The following is a 16,732-nucleotide window of genomic DNA, read 5'->3' as shown; positions in this document are numbered from 1 at the left end:
AAGTGCATTTGGCTGTTCCCTTAAGCAAATTACCGGGGCAGCTCGCAGAGCATCAGGCAATTCCCATAATTGCATTTTCCCAAGTGCTCCAGCGTTGCTGCCGCTGCTCCATTGCCGGCTCCTTCATTATTGATGAGCTGCTTTGCTCCAGCTCCCAGAAAATGACCCTTCGCCTTTAAAGATGCTTTAACCACCTTTAAAACTAAAATGCAACTTGAATTCTCCTTTCGCCTCCAGCTATTAGTTTATTTAGTGCTGCTAATTAGTCTTAACTCTTTCTCCCCGAGAAGCTTGAAATGATTAGTGAGACTTGGTGCATCAGTAGATGCTGTGAAAATATATCGCTTCTCGCTATTAGGGCTGCAAGGGGGTGGAATCGGTGTGTGCAGCCCTTCATGGAATCATGGAATGGTTTGAGCTGAAAGGGACCTTACAGCTCATCCAGTTCCGTCCCCTGCCATGGGCAGGGACACCTTCCACTAGACCAGTTATTATTTTATATTTTACTGACCTTTTGGTTTACTTTGTTTAATTTAATTTGGGTTTATTTTATTTAATTTCTTTAATTTCGTTTGATTTAATTTAATTTCATTTTGCTTCATTTCTTATATTTCATTTCATTTTAAATTAAGGAGGGCACAGAATACAGTCCTAGCGCAATACACTCCTCTCAGGGAACCCCAACAGAGATGAGACATAAAGGTTGGAAAACTCAAGAGCCAAATTCCAGCCAATGGTGACAAACCCGCAGCTGAAAACTGCAGCGTATTCCTGGACCCAGGAAAAAAAAAAATTAGCCATAAAAACAAAATTTGGAGAGGAACTTTAAGGAACGGAGCTCCCTTGATTCCCATCCTCAGGCGACGGCACCGTGGTGGATCCCAGCTCCCAAGCGGCCGCTCCGTTGTCCCGTTGGGCCACTTCAACATTCGCATCTGAATTTAATCCCTGCAGGGGTTTAAACCTTTGTAAGTGCAAAACCGCGTTGTGTCGGAGGGCTCTCGGCTGCCAGGATGCGCTTCCGAGCAGAATCCGGCGAGCTGGGTGCGCACGGGGCAGCTCCGGCTGCCGGAGCCTTGGCGGAGCAGCTTCTCCAGCAGCAGATCCCAGGCGGTGCTGATAACGCGGGATTCGCCTGCTGCTGACCGGGCAGGAGCGCTCCTGGCAGAAGGGTTTGCTCGCCGGTAGGGACTGTGGAGAGAGGGGCTGCCAGCACAGCAGCTCCTGAGGAGCTTCCTCACGGGAAGTCAGCTTTTTGTATGAAATGCACTATATTTAACTGTAGTAAATATGAATATTTAGGAATACCATAGAATCCCAGAATGGTTTAGTTGGAAAAAACCTTAAAAAATATCTCATTCCACCCCCTGCCATGGGCACAGACACCTTCCACTATCCCAGGTTGCTCCAAGCCCTGTCCAACCTGGCCTTGGACACTGCCAGGGATCCAGGGGCAGCCACAGCTGCTCCGGGCACCCTGTGCCAGGGCCTGCCCACCCTCCCAGGGAACAATTCCTTCCCAATATCCCATCTAGCCCTGCCCTCTGGCAGTGGGAAGCCATTCCCCTTGTCCTGTCCCTCCAGGCCCTTGCCCAAAGTCCCTCTCCAGCTCTCTTGTATAGGAGCATTTCTTTTATATTATGTGTGGATATATATGAATGTATAAGCATGTAGTTTATATTTAAATGAATATATAAGTACTAAAGAGCTGAATGGATATAACGATTGAGATAGATGCACAGAATCATCAATTCATTTCTATTGGAAAATACATCTAAGATCACATACAGATAAGAGTAAAATAATGAAAAAAATGAAAAGGAAAAAGTGAATGAAAGTATTAAAAAAAAAATAAAGAAAGGACAAAATTACCTGGAATAATTAGCCATAATGTCCATAATGTTCCCGAAATTGGGCTTGAGATTATCTGACATCCACGGCTCTGTTCTGAGCATTTCTTCCAGGCCTTCAAAGCTCATGGTGGCACTGAACCAGGCATTTCCAGCCTTCCTTCTGCCCTTCCTTCCATGAAAAGCATGAAGGCCAGAGCCTTCAGGCTTTCCCCACGTGGGGGTGCCATGTGGATGCGAATCACACCGGTCCTACAGCCACGGGAAGGGGACAGGTGACAGCTCCGCAGCTGACACCGCTCACTGCTTTTTGCCAGGGAAGAAAAACATAAAGAAATATTAAAATATTTAGAAAAATAGGAAAGAAGATACATGGATTGGGAAGGACAAGATTCACAAAGCATTCAGAAAGCACGAAATTCTACGGATGGGGAAAAATAAGTTTCACAGGGCATGATGCATTCCCCCCCCCCCCCCGTAGAATTCCTTGCTTCTTGCATGCTTTGGCATTTCCCAGCGGAATTAAAAATCCCTCTTTGGGGCTTGTTGTAACCTGGTGCAGATTGAGGAAACCTTGAAGGAGCTGTTGGGGAGCGCAGGGGACGGAATCAGCTTCCTGCAGGTCACAGTGGGACGGAAGGACTCGTCCTGCAGCCGGGATGGCCGCGGGGGGCTGGAGGTCCAGCCAGGCTGGAAGGGAGCCTGAGCAGCCCTGCCACGTCCTGCTTGGGCCTGTTCCGCCACATTTCGGGGAAGGCTGGTACATCCAAACTGCTTTGTTCCCCTTGCTCCACTGTCCTGGCCTCTCCCCATTCCTCACTTCTAATGTTTACCATACCTGCAGGGCTGAGACTGGGATTAATTTCCATGAGAACACGTTGAAAGTGTAAATATCTCTGAGCAGGGATGCTTGGCAGGTTTATGGGGTTTGTTTTCCTCCAGGAACTGGCAGCTTTCTTGCTCTTTGTCTGATTGCATGTGACGAGACGTGAACATGAGGCATCAGGACATCTGGAGCAGGACTCGGTGTCTGCCCTTTGTCCTATCCCAGTGTGGCTGTGTGTCCAAGGCTATCCAGGTGCTTCTTGGTGCTTTGAAGTGGATGTGGCCTCTCTGCTGATGTAAAGCCCCATCCAGCCTGGCCTTGGACACTTCCAGGGATGGGGCAGCCATGGCTTCTCTGGGCAACCTGTGCCAGCACCTCCCTACCCTCATTATAAAAAACTTCTACCTCATACCTAAACTAAATCTCCTAATTTTTAGTTTAAAACCATTACACCTTGTACTATCACAACAGCCCTTGCCTAAAAGTTTGCCCCCCTCTTTCTTACAGTCCCCATTTGATTTCCCACCCCTTCCTTGGGAGTACAAGTTTGTCAGACTGACAAATCCTACTGTAAATGGGCTCTGGCATAATGGAGACAGATCTGATCCCAAAAGTCTCAGTGTCTCCAGGTCACAGAGACCTGCTGCTGCCAGGAGCATGTCAGGATGGGGCTGTCCCATGTGCAGTCCTGCTGTAAATTCCCTGCCTGGTCGTGCGTCACCTCCACTGCTGCTCTCCCCCTTTTCTTGTTAATGTGTAACCCAAAACTCGCTGGGGCACATTGCTGTGATCCCAGCATTATCTGTCCCCAGCCAGGTCCATCCCTGCCTGCTCCCACCAGGGTATTTCCATCTGCAGGTGGATGGTGTCGTGTGAAGGGCAGCGGATGGGGAGGGCTGAGTATCCTGGGTCCTTCCATTGGAAGGCTCCTTTAAGGTCTCTTCAGAGTCTTCTCTTCAGCCTGGAGAGGAGAAGGCTCCAGGGAGAGCTCAGAGCCCTTTCCAGAGCCTAAAGGGGCTCCAGGAGAGCTGGAGAGGGACTGGGGACAAGGGATGGAGGGACAGGACACAGGGAATGGCTTCCCACTGCCAGAGGGCAGGGCTGGGTGGGATATTGGGAAGGAATTGTTCCCTGGCAGGGTGGTGAGGCCCTGGCACAGGGTGCCCGGAGCAGCTGTGGCTGCCCCTGGATCCCTGGAAATGTTAAAAATAAAATATGGATGTGGCACTTGGGGATGGGGTTTAGAGGTGAAAGTGGGGCTGCTGGGTTAACAGTTGGACTTGATTTTCTTAAAGGTCTTTCCCAACCTCAGCAATTTTATATTTCTGAGGTCCCTTCCAACACAAACCATCCTATGATTCTATGATCCCTCCAGGGCAGCTGAGGAAAATTCCATCTTGGAGAGAGAGTGAATAACCACCTGAAGGATGGTTCTACATAAATGTCTGAGACCAGTTTTGGGGACCAGGAGTTTCACAGGGCTCAAGGCTATTGTGTGGCTGGGAGGAGATGTGGGAAGCCCTTCTCCTCCTTATTTACAGCTGCAGAGGGAAAGGGATTGCTGGATTGCTTTCTGCATCCATGGTGGATGTTCAGGAAGGACAGGGCACATCCAGACTAGATGTGTGTGAGTCAGGAGTGCTGTGGGAAGAGCTAGCTGAGCCCCGGAGCAGGACAATGGAGATGCCAGCACCTGGCTGCTCCCTGCCTTTATCAGAGCACCGCTCTCCCTGGGGTTCAGCTGCATGGGGACTGTATCAGCTCACAGCTGCTGGGCTGGACAGGGATGGCTCCTTTCCAGTGTTCCCCACTGGGCCACATCCCATTGCAGCCCTGGTTATCAACATCAGCCATCCCCACCACCCTGGCATCAAGTTTCTCTGGGTGCTTTCACGTGCAGACACCTCCATTCACCCTGGACAACCTTAATATCCCCTTTTCACCCCTCTTCCTACAGCCAGGGAAGCAGGGAAGAAGCAGTGTCCTTCCTGGATAAAAGCCCCTTCCAACCCCAAACTCTCCCAGCTGTGAAGCCCAGGAGCACAGCTCTTCTTCAGACAAGGGGAATTGCAAACCTTGGGATCTGGATGCAGCCTCAAATCATGGAATCACAAAATGGATTGTGGAAAAGACCTTAAAGCTCATCCAGTGCCACCCCCTGCCATGGGCAGGGACACCTTCCACTAGAGCAAATTGCTCCAGCCTGGCCTTCCAGGGATGGGGCAGCCACAGCTTCTCTGGGCACCCTGTGCCAGGGCCCCCCCACCACTCTCATGGTGGTAAATAGAATAAAGGTAAAAATCCTTCATGGATTGGTAATACCCTTTTCCCAGCACCTTTTCCAAACCAGAGATGTCTCTGTCAAGTCTTCTCCTGACACTGGGTGCCAGTAAAGGAAACAGAGATGAAGCTCCTAAGAAATCTCCTTTTGTAAGGAGACTGGATCTGGATGAGGAGGAGGCACCTGGATGCAAACAGGAGGAGAGGACATCAGGAGATGAATGTGTGGCCTTGGAGCTGCCCAGCCATGGAGATCTTGGAGTTACCCATCCTCTGCCAAGGCTAGGAAGGAAGTGAAACGGGACACAGAGTTGAAAGTGTGGCGTAAGCCAATTTCAGCATGTTTTTCCCCATTCTGTGCATGGCCTGGCATGTTCCTTCCAGAGGGTGGGTGTGGGAGAAACGTGGGTTTAGAGCTGTATCTTCAGACATAAAGGGGAACCAAAACTTCCTGTGTGAAAGAGAAGTAGTGGGAACAACGTGCTGATGTGCCTCCAGCTGATTTAATTGCTATTCCTCTCTGTTTCCCAGAGATAATGCTCTGGGGTGCAGCATCCTGCTCGCTGAAGCAAAGTGGCCACAAAGCTCCATCCAGAGGGCAAAAGTGGTTTATCCCTGCTGTAAATGAGCAGAGACACAGAGATCAACACCACTCCTGTCAGCTTGTCTCTTGTGCTGCTTGGTTTTGCCCATGAAATGATGTTATTTGGAGGGTGAGGCTTTGAGACGTGGAGAGGTGAAAACCCCAAAATGTGAAAGAGAATAAGAAAGGGCCCCGGAGATTTTTATTCTCCTGGAGCAGAGCAAAGACATTATGGCTGTAATTACCAATCAAAGCATTTTAACAATAAGTAATCCCCTAATTTAATATCCCAATGTGAAAATAGAGATCTGTTGAGTGGTTTGAGTTTTCTATCAGCTTGAATTGCTGCTTTCAGCCTGAGCACCAGAAAGCAGAAATAAAACACACACAAATACCAATTCAGTGCTGGGTTCTCATTGGTAAAAAAAGGGTGAAAAGCCTCATGTTGCCCTCCCAAAGATAAGTTTGTTCAACCTTAGTGGATTATCAGTGCCTAAGAGCATTAATTAGGGCTCTTGGGCACACAGTTTAGTGGTGAACACAGAGGGTCAGGGTTAATGGTTGGCACGATGATCTTAGCGGGCTTTTCCAACCTTAATGATTCTGTGATTCTAAATAAACCTGGGCTCAGCTGAGCTGGCAGCTAGGGTTATACATCACCTGCATAAAACCAGCCCCTTTCCACTAGGAAGATTTTCCAGAGAATATTGCTTTTCCTGCTTTGAGGGCATTGCTCCTGCCCTGGGAAAGGTTCTTTTGCCCCAGGAAGAGCTGATAGAGAACAGTGGCAAACACAAGAGCCATGCCAGGGAGTGAGTGTTCATCTCTGAGTCACAGGGGAAATGAAACAAGAATTTGTGCCGGCTTTTAACTCGATGAAATACTTAATCCGTTCACTTTGCCCATCCACAAATGCAGATCTCAAATCTGGAAAGTCCCAGCACTCGGAGGCATAAACATGAGCTTGGTTAAGCTTTATACTGGCCCTTCAGAGAGAAGATGCCTATCTGGGAATGAGTGGCTTTAAAAAGCTTAGGAAAAAGGCTCTGGAGCCAGGCTGGGAGAGCTGGGGGGGGGTTCAACTTGGAGAAGAAAAAGTTCTGGGAAGGCCTTAGAGCCCCTTCCAGTGCCTAAAGGGGCTCCAGGAGAGCTGAAGAGGGACAAAGGCCTGGAGGGATGGGACAAGGGGGAATGGCTTCCCACTGCCAGAGGGCAGGGCTGGATGGGATATTGGGAAGAAATTCCTCCCTGTGAGGGTGGGCAGCCCTGGCACAGGGTGCCCAGAGCAGCTATGGCTGCCCCTGGATCCCTGGCAGTGTCCAAGGCCAGGCTGGACATTGGGGCTTGGAGCACCCTGGACTAGTGGAAGGTGTCCCTGCCCATGGCAGGGGGTGGCACTGGGTGATCTTTGAGGTCCCTTCCCACCCAAACCATTCCATTATTCCATTATCTAGCCAGCATTTGCATGAGTAAAACTGTGCCACGAGCCCCAGATCTCCCAGATGCGCCCCTGGGTGCATCTAAACCATGCAAAATAAGGACTTTCCGCCCTTGCTGCCGCTGCTGCCTGGGCAGGCACATTTCGCTGGCCATGTTTGCTTTTCTACATGTCCAGACTCCCAAAAATGCCATGCAGGGCTGGCCATGCTGCAGAGCACCTCTGACTCACCTGCTGTGCCACCCTTGGTTGCTGGTGGTGGCACGTCCCAGCTCAGGCTGGAACACGATGGGGCACCCTCCAAGGCGGGAACGCCCTGGGCAGCCCCGTGCCGTTAACACTCCTAGCTCCGGCTCCGGGATGCCATCTGGGATACACATCAGTGGTTGTAGGACACGGTAACTCCATGGTTGCATCAGCTTGAGGTGCACTTTGTGGACACAGAGGACCTCAGTGCCCCGGGTGAGATGGATTCACCAGCCAAGGTCGGGAAGGAAGCACTGCCTGGGAGTGCAGGTTGCCCTTGCCAGGATGTGGGAACATTTTTTGTCTTCTGAGCATCCCTTTTCCCATTACAAAAGGCATTTCCCAGGGATAGGCAGTCCCTTGGACCAACCTGCTTCTGATCTCACTGAGAGCTGAACAGAGCCCTTTGCCTTGCCCATGTTTTTGTCAGCCCTCTGTGGCGTCCCCTCATCCCACTCCTTCCCAAAGGTCCACTCACTCCTCACTGACATCCTGGGGACAAGAAGTGACACGGGGACCCCAAATGAGGGTGTCATTGGGTGGCACAGGGACATGGCCTAAGTGCTGTCCTCTAACACCAGCTGGCCATGCAGATGCTGCCATGTCCTGAGATGACGTCCCTAAGATGAAACTGCTCCTAAATCCAAGCAGAAACACCCAATGACTTTTCCTTTCTCTTGCCTGTGGATGAAACACCATGAACTCTTCAAGAAGTGACTGGACAGCTGGGAGGAGAAGGGATGTGAAGGGGTTAACCCAATGCCTGGCTGTGGGCTGTTGATCCCACCCACACAATGTCCCACTGCAGCTGCACTTGGGATATCCTCTCCTGCACACTACAGGGGGTCCTGAAGGGCCAGGACAGGCTCAAGAACTCTTTGAACAACCTTCATCACTCCTGTAACCCCCTGCATGATGGAACGGGAATGCTCAGGGAGCTTGGGAACAGCACCAGGCTGGGGAGCATGGTTGGCTTGAGGGAGGCAGGGCTTCCGGAGGAGCTGGAGAGGTCCCACTGGGGAGTAGGAAAATCTCCATCCTTGGAGGCAGCCGAGCCTGTCCTTGACAAAACCTGACCTCACTGAAGGTCAGGCTTGGAGCAGAAACTGCAGATAACTCCCCCAGTCTCAGTTATTCTGAGGAGCCAGGGCTTGGTGCGGAGCTCGTACCCCAGTTCCTGTGGATGCTGGTCCCACGCTCCTGCCCTTTAGCCCCTGCCACATTGGGGTTTAGGGTTGCTCATTGAGAGCTGAGTTTCAGAGCAGAGGGTACCCAGCAGTTCATCAGCAGACTTCCCACACGCCCTAAAACCACGTTGGTGTGAGATGATCACGTCCTAACTCCTCACGGCCCTCATGGAAGATCACGGAATAGTTTGGGTTGGAGCAGGAAGCACAGAGCCAGGGTGGTGTGGAGGGTCACCACTGTGCCAGGGATTCCCCAGCCCATGCTGCTGGCCCTGAGGGACACAGGAAGAAGCAGAGCATTGTAGCATTTTATCCCAAAATAGCAGCCTCCTTACAAAGGGAAGGTCCCTGCAGTGCCAATCTGCAGAGGGTTTCCTCCTGCCACAGGAAGGTGAGTGACTCACTCCTGTGTAAACTGGAGGCAATCCCTCTCCCTGGTGGTTATCCATCTGGAGAGAAATCTCCATCCACTTCCCTTGGAAATACCTGGTCCTGAAATTATCTCTGCCTGGGGTTTTCTTATCGGATGATCTATTTGTTCTAAAAATCACGGAGCCCTGAGGGTTCCATCTGTGGCTCCAAGGCTTTGCCGTGGACGCCCCATGACTGACTCATTGAAAGGGACAGCTTGGACAGTTCCCATGCCTGGAATCACCAGGAAACACCTGCAGGCCTTAGCTAAGGGAAGGGTCTTTCTCGTGGTGTTTCCTAACCAGGAAGAGGTAGATCCCAGTGACGATGAGACTGTGTTGTTTCTGCATGAGTCTGTGGTTCAGTTTTAATGACAGCTACCAGCCCGGGGTGAGTGTCATTAAATGTCACCAGCTAGAGGGTTCATGGTCCAGACTTACTGGCTTTCGTGGGAGGTTGCAGGGTGAAGTTCATGTGGAAGCTGAAACAAAGGGATCTGTCTCTCTGCTGGCCTCAGTAAAACTCCCCATGACTCTCCCAGTGTGTGACAGAGACCCAGGGCTCAGTGCAGTGGAGCCACAGGTCCTGGTGCTGCTCCATCGCTGACGTGTTTGGGATCCTTGGATCAGAGTATGACAGGATAACTTGGGTTGGAAAGAACCTCAGGAGATCTCAGTCCAACCTCCTGGTCATGGCAGGGGCAGCTCTGGGGTCAGACCAGGTTATGCAGGGCTTTATTCAGCTGGGTCTTGAAAAGCTCCAAGGATGGAGGTTGCACAGCCTGCTTGTGGTGGAACAGTGTTCCCTTATCCTCAGCCTGGAGTATCAGTGGTGTCCATGTCAGCAGTGTTGCCAGGATAACCAAGATTTCCTCAAAAAGGTCTCCTCATCACGGGGAGAGAATGAAGGCAGTAGTTCCAGGGAGCACCACCACCACCTCTCCTGGGAAAGCCCAGCTGACATCAGGAGCAGCCCTGGGAGGCACGGGGAAGGAACCCTTGCATTGTCCTAAGCTGCTTCGTGCACATTTGGATGCTGCAGGTTTGGTCCATCCAGCTGGGAGAATGGTGCTGGTATGAAGGTTTGTGTCTCTGCAGAGGACATGCTGCAGCTCCCACTGTCCTTCCCATCTCCTGGGCCACAGGCTATCGACTCCTCTTTCCCTGGGGATAATGGAATTTCTGTTCCCCTTCTCCTTGCCCACACATCCTTTGCTTCTTAGGTGTAACTTATCCCTTCATTTAGAGATGGTCCCACTGATACACATTCCTCAGGCACTCAATTACTCTCCTCTTGTATTGAACTTGGAAAGCCGTTCCTGTCATTCCAGGACTTGTTTGGACAAAAACCAAGCGCAGGACCAGCTGTAAGAGCTGGTCAAACAAACTCGATGCCTCCAATGCTTGTTTCGCAAACTTGGACTTCCCAGGGCTGCTTGGCTGAGGGCTAGGAGCAGATTTACAAGGAATTAACCATTTCTCCAGGGGGAATTGGCTTCTGTTTAGCTCAGAATTGTCCACAACTCCATGTCCAGCTCACGGAGGACATTGGACCTGGCGCTGGTGACAAGCCCACTCCCAGCCAGGGGATCTCCAGCACTGGGAGTGCACATCCAGCATCCCGAGGCTTTTGCTTCGTGTCGGTCCCAACAGGGATCCCAAGCCAAGGAGCTGGCCTGGGAGACTCCAGATTAATCTCTGGAACGTGACCTTTACATGCTGGGAGTGGTGGAAGAGATATTTTAACTGCGGTGGCAAAGGTCCAAAGAAGAAACACCAGCCAGGCCCTAGATAACAATATTGGCCTCCTGACAAGGACTCCAGCTGGGAATGAGCCTCAGGGCTGATCTCCCTTCTCGAGGAGGGACAAATACATGTGGACCCAATTTCTCACCTTCCCTCTGCTCCAGCCTGGAAAACAGGGGTTGGTCACAGAACTCTGCACTCCTGAGGGTGGGCTTCATGAGCCCAGTTTGAGTCTAACTGGTGTGTTAAATGAAAAAATACAGGAAAATGCAATTAAAAAAAAATAATGATGATGGAGGGGTTTTAAAAGGGAGAAGCTGAATTGCATCCATCCTCTGCAGGGAGGTTTTCCTGCCCAGGGCAGTGCTGGAGTCCCCATCTCTGGAGGAATTTAAAGTTGTGTGGATGTGGCACTTGGGCAATTGGGTCAGTGGTGGCCTTGGCAGTGCTGGGGGAATGGTTGTACCTGATGGTCTTAAAGGTCTTTTCCAACCTCAATGATTCCATTATTTTTATTGACAGTCAAAGCAGATCTAATGTTGATTTGGTTCCAATAGGGTTTGTTTCCATGGGGAAGCTGCTAAAGGATGACTTGAGTGTAGGAGGATGTCACCAACCTTCTCCCAAAGGGCAGGAAGCAGGGTGGGTCACCCAGGAGGCTTGCTGGGACGTTGGGAATGTGTAACAGTGCCCTCCCCATCCTCACCCATCCCTCAAATCCCCGCATGATCACTTTGGACTCTAAAGAGACACTTGGTGTGATTCTTTGACCCACTTGAAGTGAATTTAAAATAAAATTAATTTTAAGTTAATTTACATGGACATCTCCAGGGGGGCTCCAGGCATGGGCTGGACTCACTGGGGCTGAGCAAACCTCTTGTTTTCTGGGCTGAGCTGGATAAGGATCATCCCCGTGCCTGGCATCCACAGGGAGCCAGGATTTCTGGGGTCCAGGGCCATACCCTGGGGTGTCTCAGCAGGAATCTCCCTGAGGACACAAGGGTTGTTTTGGAACTGAAGGGGAAGGAAGTGATTTCAAAAGTCCCGTAGTGAGAGCAAGTTGTTTTTTTTTTTTTGAAACAAAGAGATTCCAGGGTGGGACCCTGTGCTGGTCTCCATGGTCTCACTGCTGGGAGCTGAGAGCAAAAATAATGGCCCACAAAACTACTGGAAAATGGCTTTTCCCCAAGCACCAATGGGAACTTGCTCCTGAGCCTCTCTGTGGCTCTTCTCTGCTGTGCCTTTCATGAGGATCAGGTAAAAAATGGGAGACATGGGATGCTACGGGAGCCCTGCCACTCCATCCCTTGAACCAATCTCCAGCTGGAGCTGGATGGAATCCATCATGGTGCCAGGCTGTGTTTCCACTCCCAGGCTGAGCTGCTGGTGGGTCAGCCAAGCAGTGACCCCACAAAATTTGGGGCTGATTGGACCCCACAATCCAGCTGCCCGTGCCCATTGAATCCCACCAAGCTGCTGCCAGGGATCTAGGCGTGGTTGGGACCACTCCTGCACAGCTCCTCAGCAGCTCTGAAAAGAGGGAAATGAGCAAAAAGGAGCCTTTCTCAGCAGAGCCTCTCCCCCAGCACTATTTTAGACTGGGACAATTACATGGGTGAGTTGCTGCTGCTGGGTTTAGGAAGATTTGGTTTGAGGATGTGCTCACCTGTGTTCTTGTATACCAGGATCAGTGCAAAGCCTCCTCCAGCAGCAAGTTCTGTCTTCCAGGACACCTCTTCCAGCAGCTCCTGCTGTTGCAACTCGCTTAAAGCCTCTTGAATGAGACCTTGAATGGGTTTGTTTGGTTTTTTAAAATCTGACTTATTTACTATTTTCTAGGCAGTCCCAGAGGAAGAGGAAGTGTTATGAAATTTGGCAGAAAACTCAGCATCTCTGCTCCTAAGAAAGCCATCCATGGGGTCAGCAGCAGCAGAGATGACCCCACCAGAGCAGACCCTGTGGTGTTTTGTGGCTTTTTTGTGCCCCGCCCCACCCGCCCCCCCCCCGCCCTGCACGGGCTGCAGAGCAGAACCATATCTGGGAACCCACAGCACACGTAGCCCAAGCCTATGGGTTAGTTTTAACACATCTGCCCTGGTGTGAGGTGTTTGTTTACTTATGGTCTTCCTAGAAGCAACATTTTTGGCCACAACAGGATGCTTCTGTTATAGGCTCCTGCTGCCTGGGAGGTCATGGCAGCACCCCTACCCCTCTTTGCAAGCATCATCCTGAGGGGAGAAAATGCACTTGAGAGTCTGAAAACCTCTCTCAAAAACCCCTCCCAAAAACCTGGGTTATGTAGGAGCTTGGAGGAAAAGTGAGTGGCACTTCCATCACCTTCCTGATGGTGAGGAGGAGGAGGAGGGGAGGGACATCCCATGCACTCAGTGGGGGGGAAACGAAAGCTGGGCTAAAAAAAATCCCCAACTACTGATGGAGAATAGAAAATCCACACCCAGATGGCCACAGCCACAGAGCAAAGCCCTGCCTGCCCTCAAGCAACATGCTCAAGGCTTGCTTCTTGCAGCTGCTTGCCCCAGAGAGCATCACGTGCATCGGGTCCCCTCCAATTCCCTCTTCCCAAAGGAGCACCAGCCCCAGACAGCAAAGGTCCCCTGTGCCCTGTCTGCACCCATTTGTCAGTTCCTGTTAAAGGGATTCGTGGGAAAAGGGTGGAAAAGGGTGGAAAGTGTCTCGCTGTGCTCAGCACCCACCCAGCACCACCTCCTGGGCGCTGCAGCCTCAGAGGTGGCAGGAGAAAATTCCGCATGTGTGGATGAGGGATGGACAGAGGGACTGGCTCCTGGTACAGACAAGAGGAAATGGCCTCAAGTTACACCAGGGGAGGTTTAGATGGGATATTCCGAAAGGTTTCTTGACTGAAAGGGTGTTCAGGCATTGGAACAGGCTGCCCAGGGAAGTGGTAGAGCCACAGTCTCTGGAACTGTTCAAGAAATGTGTGGATGTGGCACCTGGGGACATGGTTTAGTGGCAAACACAGCGGTGCTGGGTTAACATTTGGACACCATGATCTTAGGGGGCTTTGCCAACCCTACTAATTCCATGACTCTATGCTTTTCCAGCACCAGCTCCCAACCACCCTATTTTGGAGCTGGGTTGGCTGCTGGGAAGGTGCTCCCATGTCTCTGTCCAGCCCCACCTGACCTCATCTCCAGCACACCCCAATGGCACCATGAACAGAGGCTTCATTCTCCATCTGCATTGGTTTTTGCTGCCCCTTAAATTTGCTGATGGTCCTGAATCAAAACATCCTGGAGAGAGAACTCAGGCATCCTGGGAAGCTGCAAAATCACATCTGCTCCCATGGGATGTCCCTCCTGCAAGCCCAGTCACACAGGGCAGGTTTCTGTGTCACAGTTAGGTGACTGAACACCTTTATAGCCAGGAGACCATGAGAAGTATCAAGGTGGGATCAGGGCATCATTTTGTACTTGCACAGATTTAGGTGAGTGTTCACCCTCTCCTCTCCCACCAGCCAACACCAGGCAGGGCTGCAGGCTCAGCCCATCACTCCCAAACTCTCCTCCTTGCTGCACCTAAGGCTTTAAAAACCAATCAAACAAAAAACAAAAGGCAAAACCCAAGAGATTTGATATATCACAGTTTGTGTCCAGCACTTCAGCTGGCGGCTCCCATGAGCTGCACCCGTGGGTGCAGCGCAGGCTCTGCCGTGGCCACCTGACCTTCCCGGTCCACCCATTCCTGTATCACATTCCTGCCCACTAGTCAACATGGAAATGTTTTGAAAGTGTCTTAGAAACCTGCCTGGCTGCCAAATCAGTCGAAAAATGAAGCCACAAAGGGAAACGTGGGGCTGCTTTCCAGGTCGGCTCGCTGGGTATTGCCTCCGTCTTCTGTGCTGCAGCTGCACAAATCATTTGCTTTTCAACAGGATTTAAAACATCTGCCTCTTCCTTGGGCTTGATTGAGCTGCTGTGGAGCTTGGGAAATGGAGATGTGGGGTGAGGGAGGCTCTTGTTTTGGGTCCCCAGGGTGATCGGTGACCTGCGTGAAGGACAGAAGTGAGTAAGGTGGGTTAGGGTTGACACCCTCCTTCCATCTCCCTCACGCCCAAACGAGTGGAGAAAAGTGAGAAAAAGCAAAAGACAGGAAAGGAAAGGTTTTGCCTTGCAGTGGGCAGTGAAGCTGGGAAGTTCCTGCTTTCTGGAAGCTGCTGAGACTTCAATCAGGCTTGGAAAATGTCTGATGGGAAGAGGACTCTCCAGGGGACCACTTCCCTGCTCCAAAGAAGCTTTTAGAAAAACATGTCCTCTGGCCTGCTGAAGCATCCAGCACCGAGCCGCCACGCAGACCTCTCAGCCGGCCTGGCCATAATTAATCACCCCTGGAGATGAGGAAGGCGCCTGCCTCTTGTTTTTGAGTTGTTTGGCTTTATCTGGCAGAGGAAGAGCTGCGGGTGTTCAGACCTTGGAGGACCAGGCTGGGGGAGATGGCGCCAGGCAAGGGCTGCAGAGCAGCAGCGATCACCCCACGGGTCACAGCTCATGCAAGGACGGCAACAACTCCCTGGACATCATCCACATGTCCATCCATCACCTCTGGACACCATCTCTCCTTGGGAGGGTGAAGGATTTGGAGGATGAAACCAAGGTGCTGCGGTTGGATGAACCCAACCTTTGCCCAAGAAGTGTTTCCAAATCCAGGAGAGATGGGCTGAACTCGGCACCCAGGGCACTGCTGGGCAGCTTCACCCGGCTGAGCCTCACTCACCAGCTCTGTCCCGGCATCTCCCTCCCTCTGTGCAAGCAGCAAGCCTGTCCTTCCTCCCTTATCAGCCCCAAATAGCTGTGATGTGATGTATTGTTTTCCCTCCTCAAACAAATTACATCAGAAGAAGGAAACAGGAATATTTTTTTTTGCTCTTTTCTGGCATGGAGGCCCATGACCAAGATCTCTGCAGCACTGTGTCCATGCCAGGAGTTCATATCCTCTAAATGCCTCCTTAGCCAGCTGCCACTTTCTGCTGTTGAATAATAGATGCCATCAGTGTCCTTCCCCTTCTCCATCAGGGGCATCATGGTCCCCCCCCCCCCAGCCATATCCAGGGGGCCCAAGGACCCCCACACAAAATCAGATCCAGCTGGATCTGGAGGATCTGGCTTTCACCCAGGGACACAGATGGGGAATACTCGGGGGAGCGCTGGGGCTCGCTCCGTGCTCGCAGCAGTGGAAAACAACTGGGCCACCTGCACATGATCCAGTGGGGCTGCTCCTGTCCAGGAACCCTCGAGCCCCCCCAAATCTGAAGGTTTTTTGCCCAGGCGAATGAACCCCACTGGGGAGGTTGCGCTGAACCTGGCTCCTGCTTCCCTTGGGCAGCAAGCACCTGTGGGAGAGGGCAGGCTGTGAAAGGGGTGGCAGCCTTCCACAGCTTCCTGCAGCTTCCTGGGAGGCTGTGCTGTGCCAGGACTCTGTGGGGACAGCAGTTCAAAGAAGACGCAGCAAGGAGAAAACCTCGGGGAAACCTTCTGCCGTGTCCTCCTGGTTCCAGCAACAATGAAAAGTCCCTACATCTCAATCCTGGCATCAATCCCGATCCTAGCACCCGTGGGAGTGAGTCCGAACTCAGCCCCAGCTCCATTCCCATCCATGGTCCCATTCACAGGGCAGAGAGGTGGGAGGGGTCCTGTCCTAGTTCTAACTCCTGCCCCATCCCCGGTCCCATAGCCGGGAGAGGATTTGGGGAGCAATCATCTGTCTCCAATGTCAGTCCCAATTCTGATGCCATCCACGCACCTATTTCTGGAGGATAGGGGGCGGGTCTCCTGTCCCAGCTCTTATCCTGGTCCCATTCCCGGAGGAGAAAGGGGAGAGCGGTCTGTCTCCGGTCCCGATCCCATCCCCAATCCCATCCATACTCCCACCTCCGAGGCAGGGAGAGGGGGGGTCCGGCTCTAGCCCTAATCCCGATCCCATCCATAGTGCCATCCCGGAGGGGGAAAGAGAGGGGGCGGTCGGACTCCTGTCCCCGTCCCAGCGCCGACCCCACGCACGTTCCCATGCAGGGAGGAGAACTCCTGTCCCGTCCCCGGGGGAAGGGGCGGTCCCAGCCCCGGGCGGGGCAGTTCTGGCCCGGGTCCTGCCCCGTTCCAGCCCCGTTCCCCGCGCCGGGAGGGCGGTGCAG

At 52.1% G+C, this 16,732-nt stretch overlaps 1 long non-coding RNA gene across 2 annotated transcripts; it reads right to left on the bottom strand.

Moving 5' to 3' along the window:
- Window positions 1-606: 606 nt before the first annotated feature.
- On the bottom strand, window positions 607-12,456 carry LOC125322243. Of its 2 annotated transcripts, none has more exons than XR_007201897.1 (4): window positions 12,233-12,456; window positions 7,209-10,731; window positions 1,873-2,153; window positions 607-948 (listed from the first exon to the last, which is right to left on the bottom strand). It is a non-coding gene; the product is annotated as an uncharacterized LOC125322243 (long non-coding RNA). The 2 variants fall into 2 exon arrangements; XR_007201898.1 differs by having other exon boundaries at window positions 7,209-10,539.
- Window positions 12,457-16,732: the final 4,276 nt, after the last annotated feature.

Source organism: Corvus hawaiiensis, chromosome 2 (assembly GCF_020740725.1).
Source record: "Corvus hawaiiensis isolate bCorHaw1 chromosome 2, bCorHaw1.pri.cur, whole genome shotgun sequence".
NCBI classification, from domain to species: domain Eukaryota; kingdom Metazoa; phylum Chordata; class Aves; order Passeriformes; family Corvidae; genus Corvus; species Corvus hawaiiensis.
This window is presented reverse-complemented; position numbering and strand designations above follow the sequence as displayed.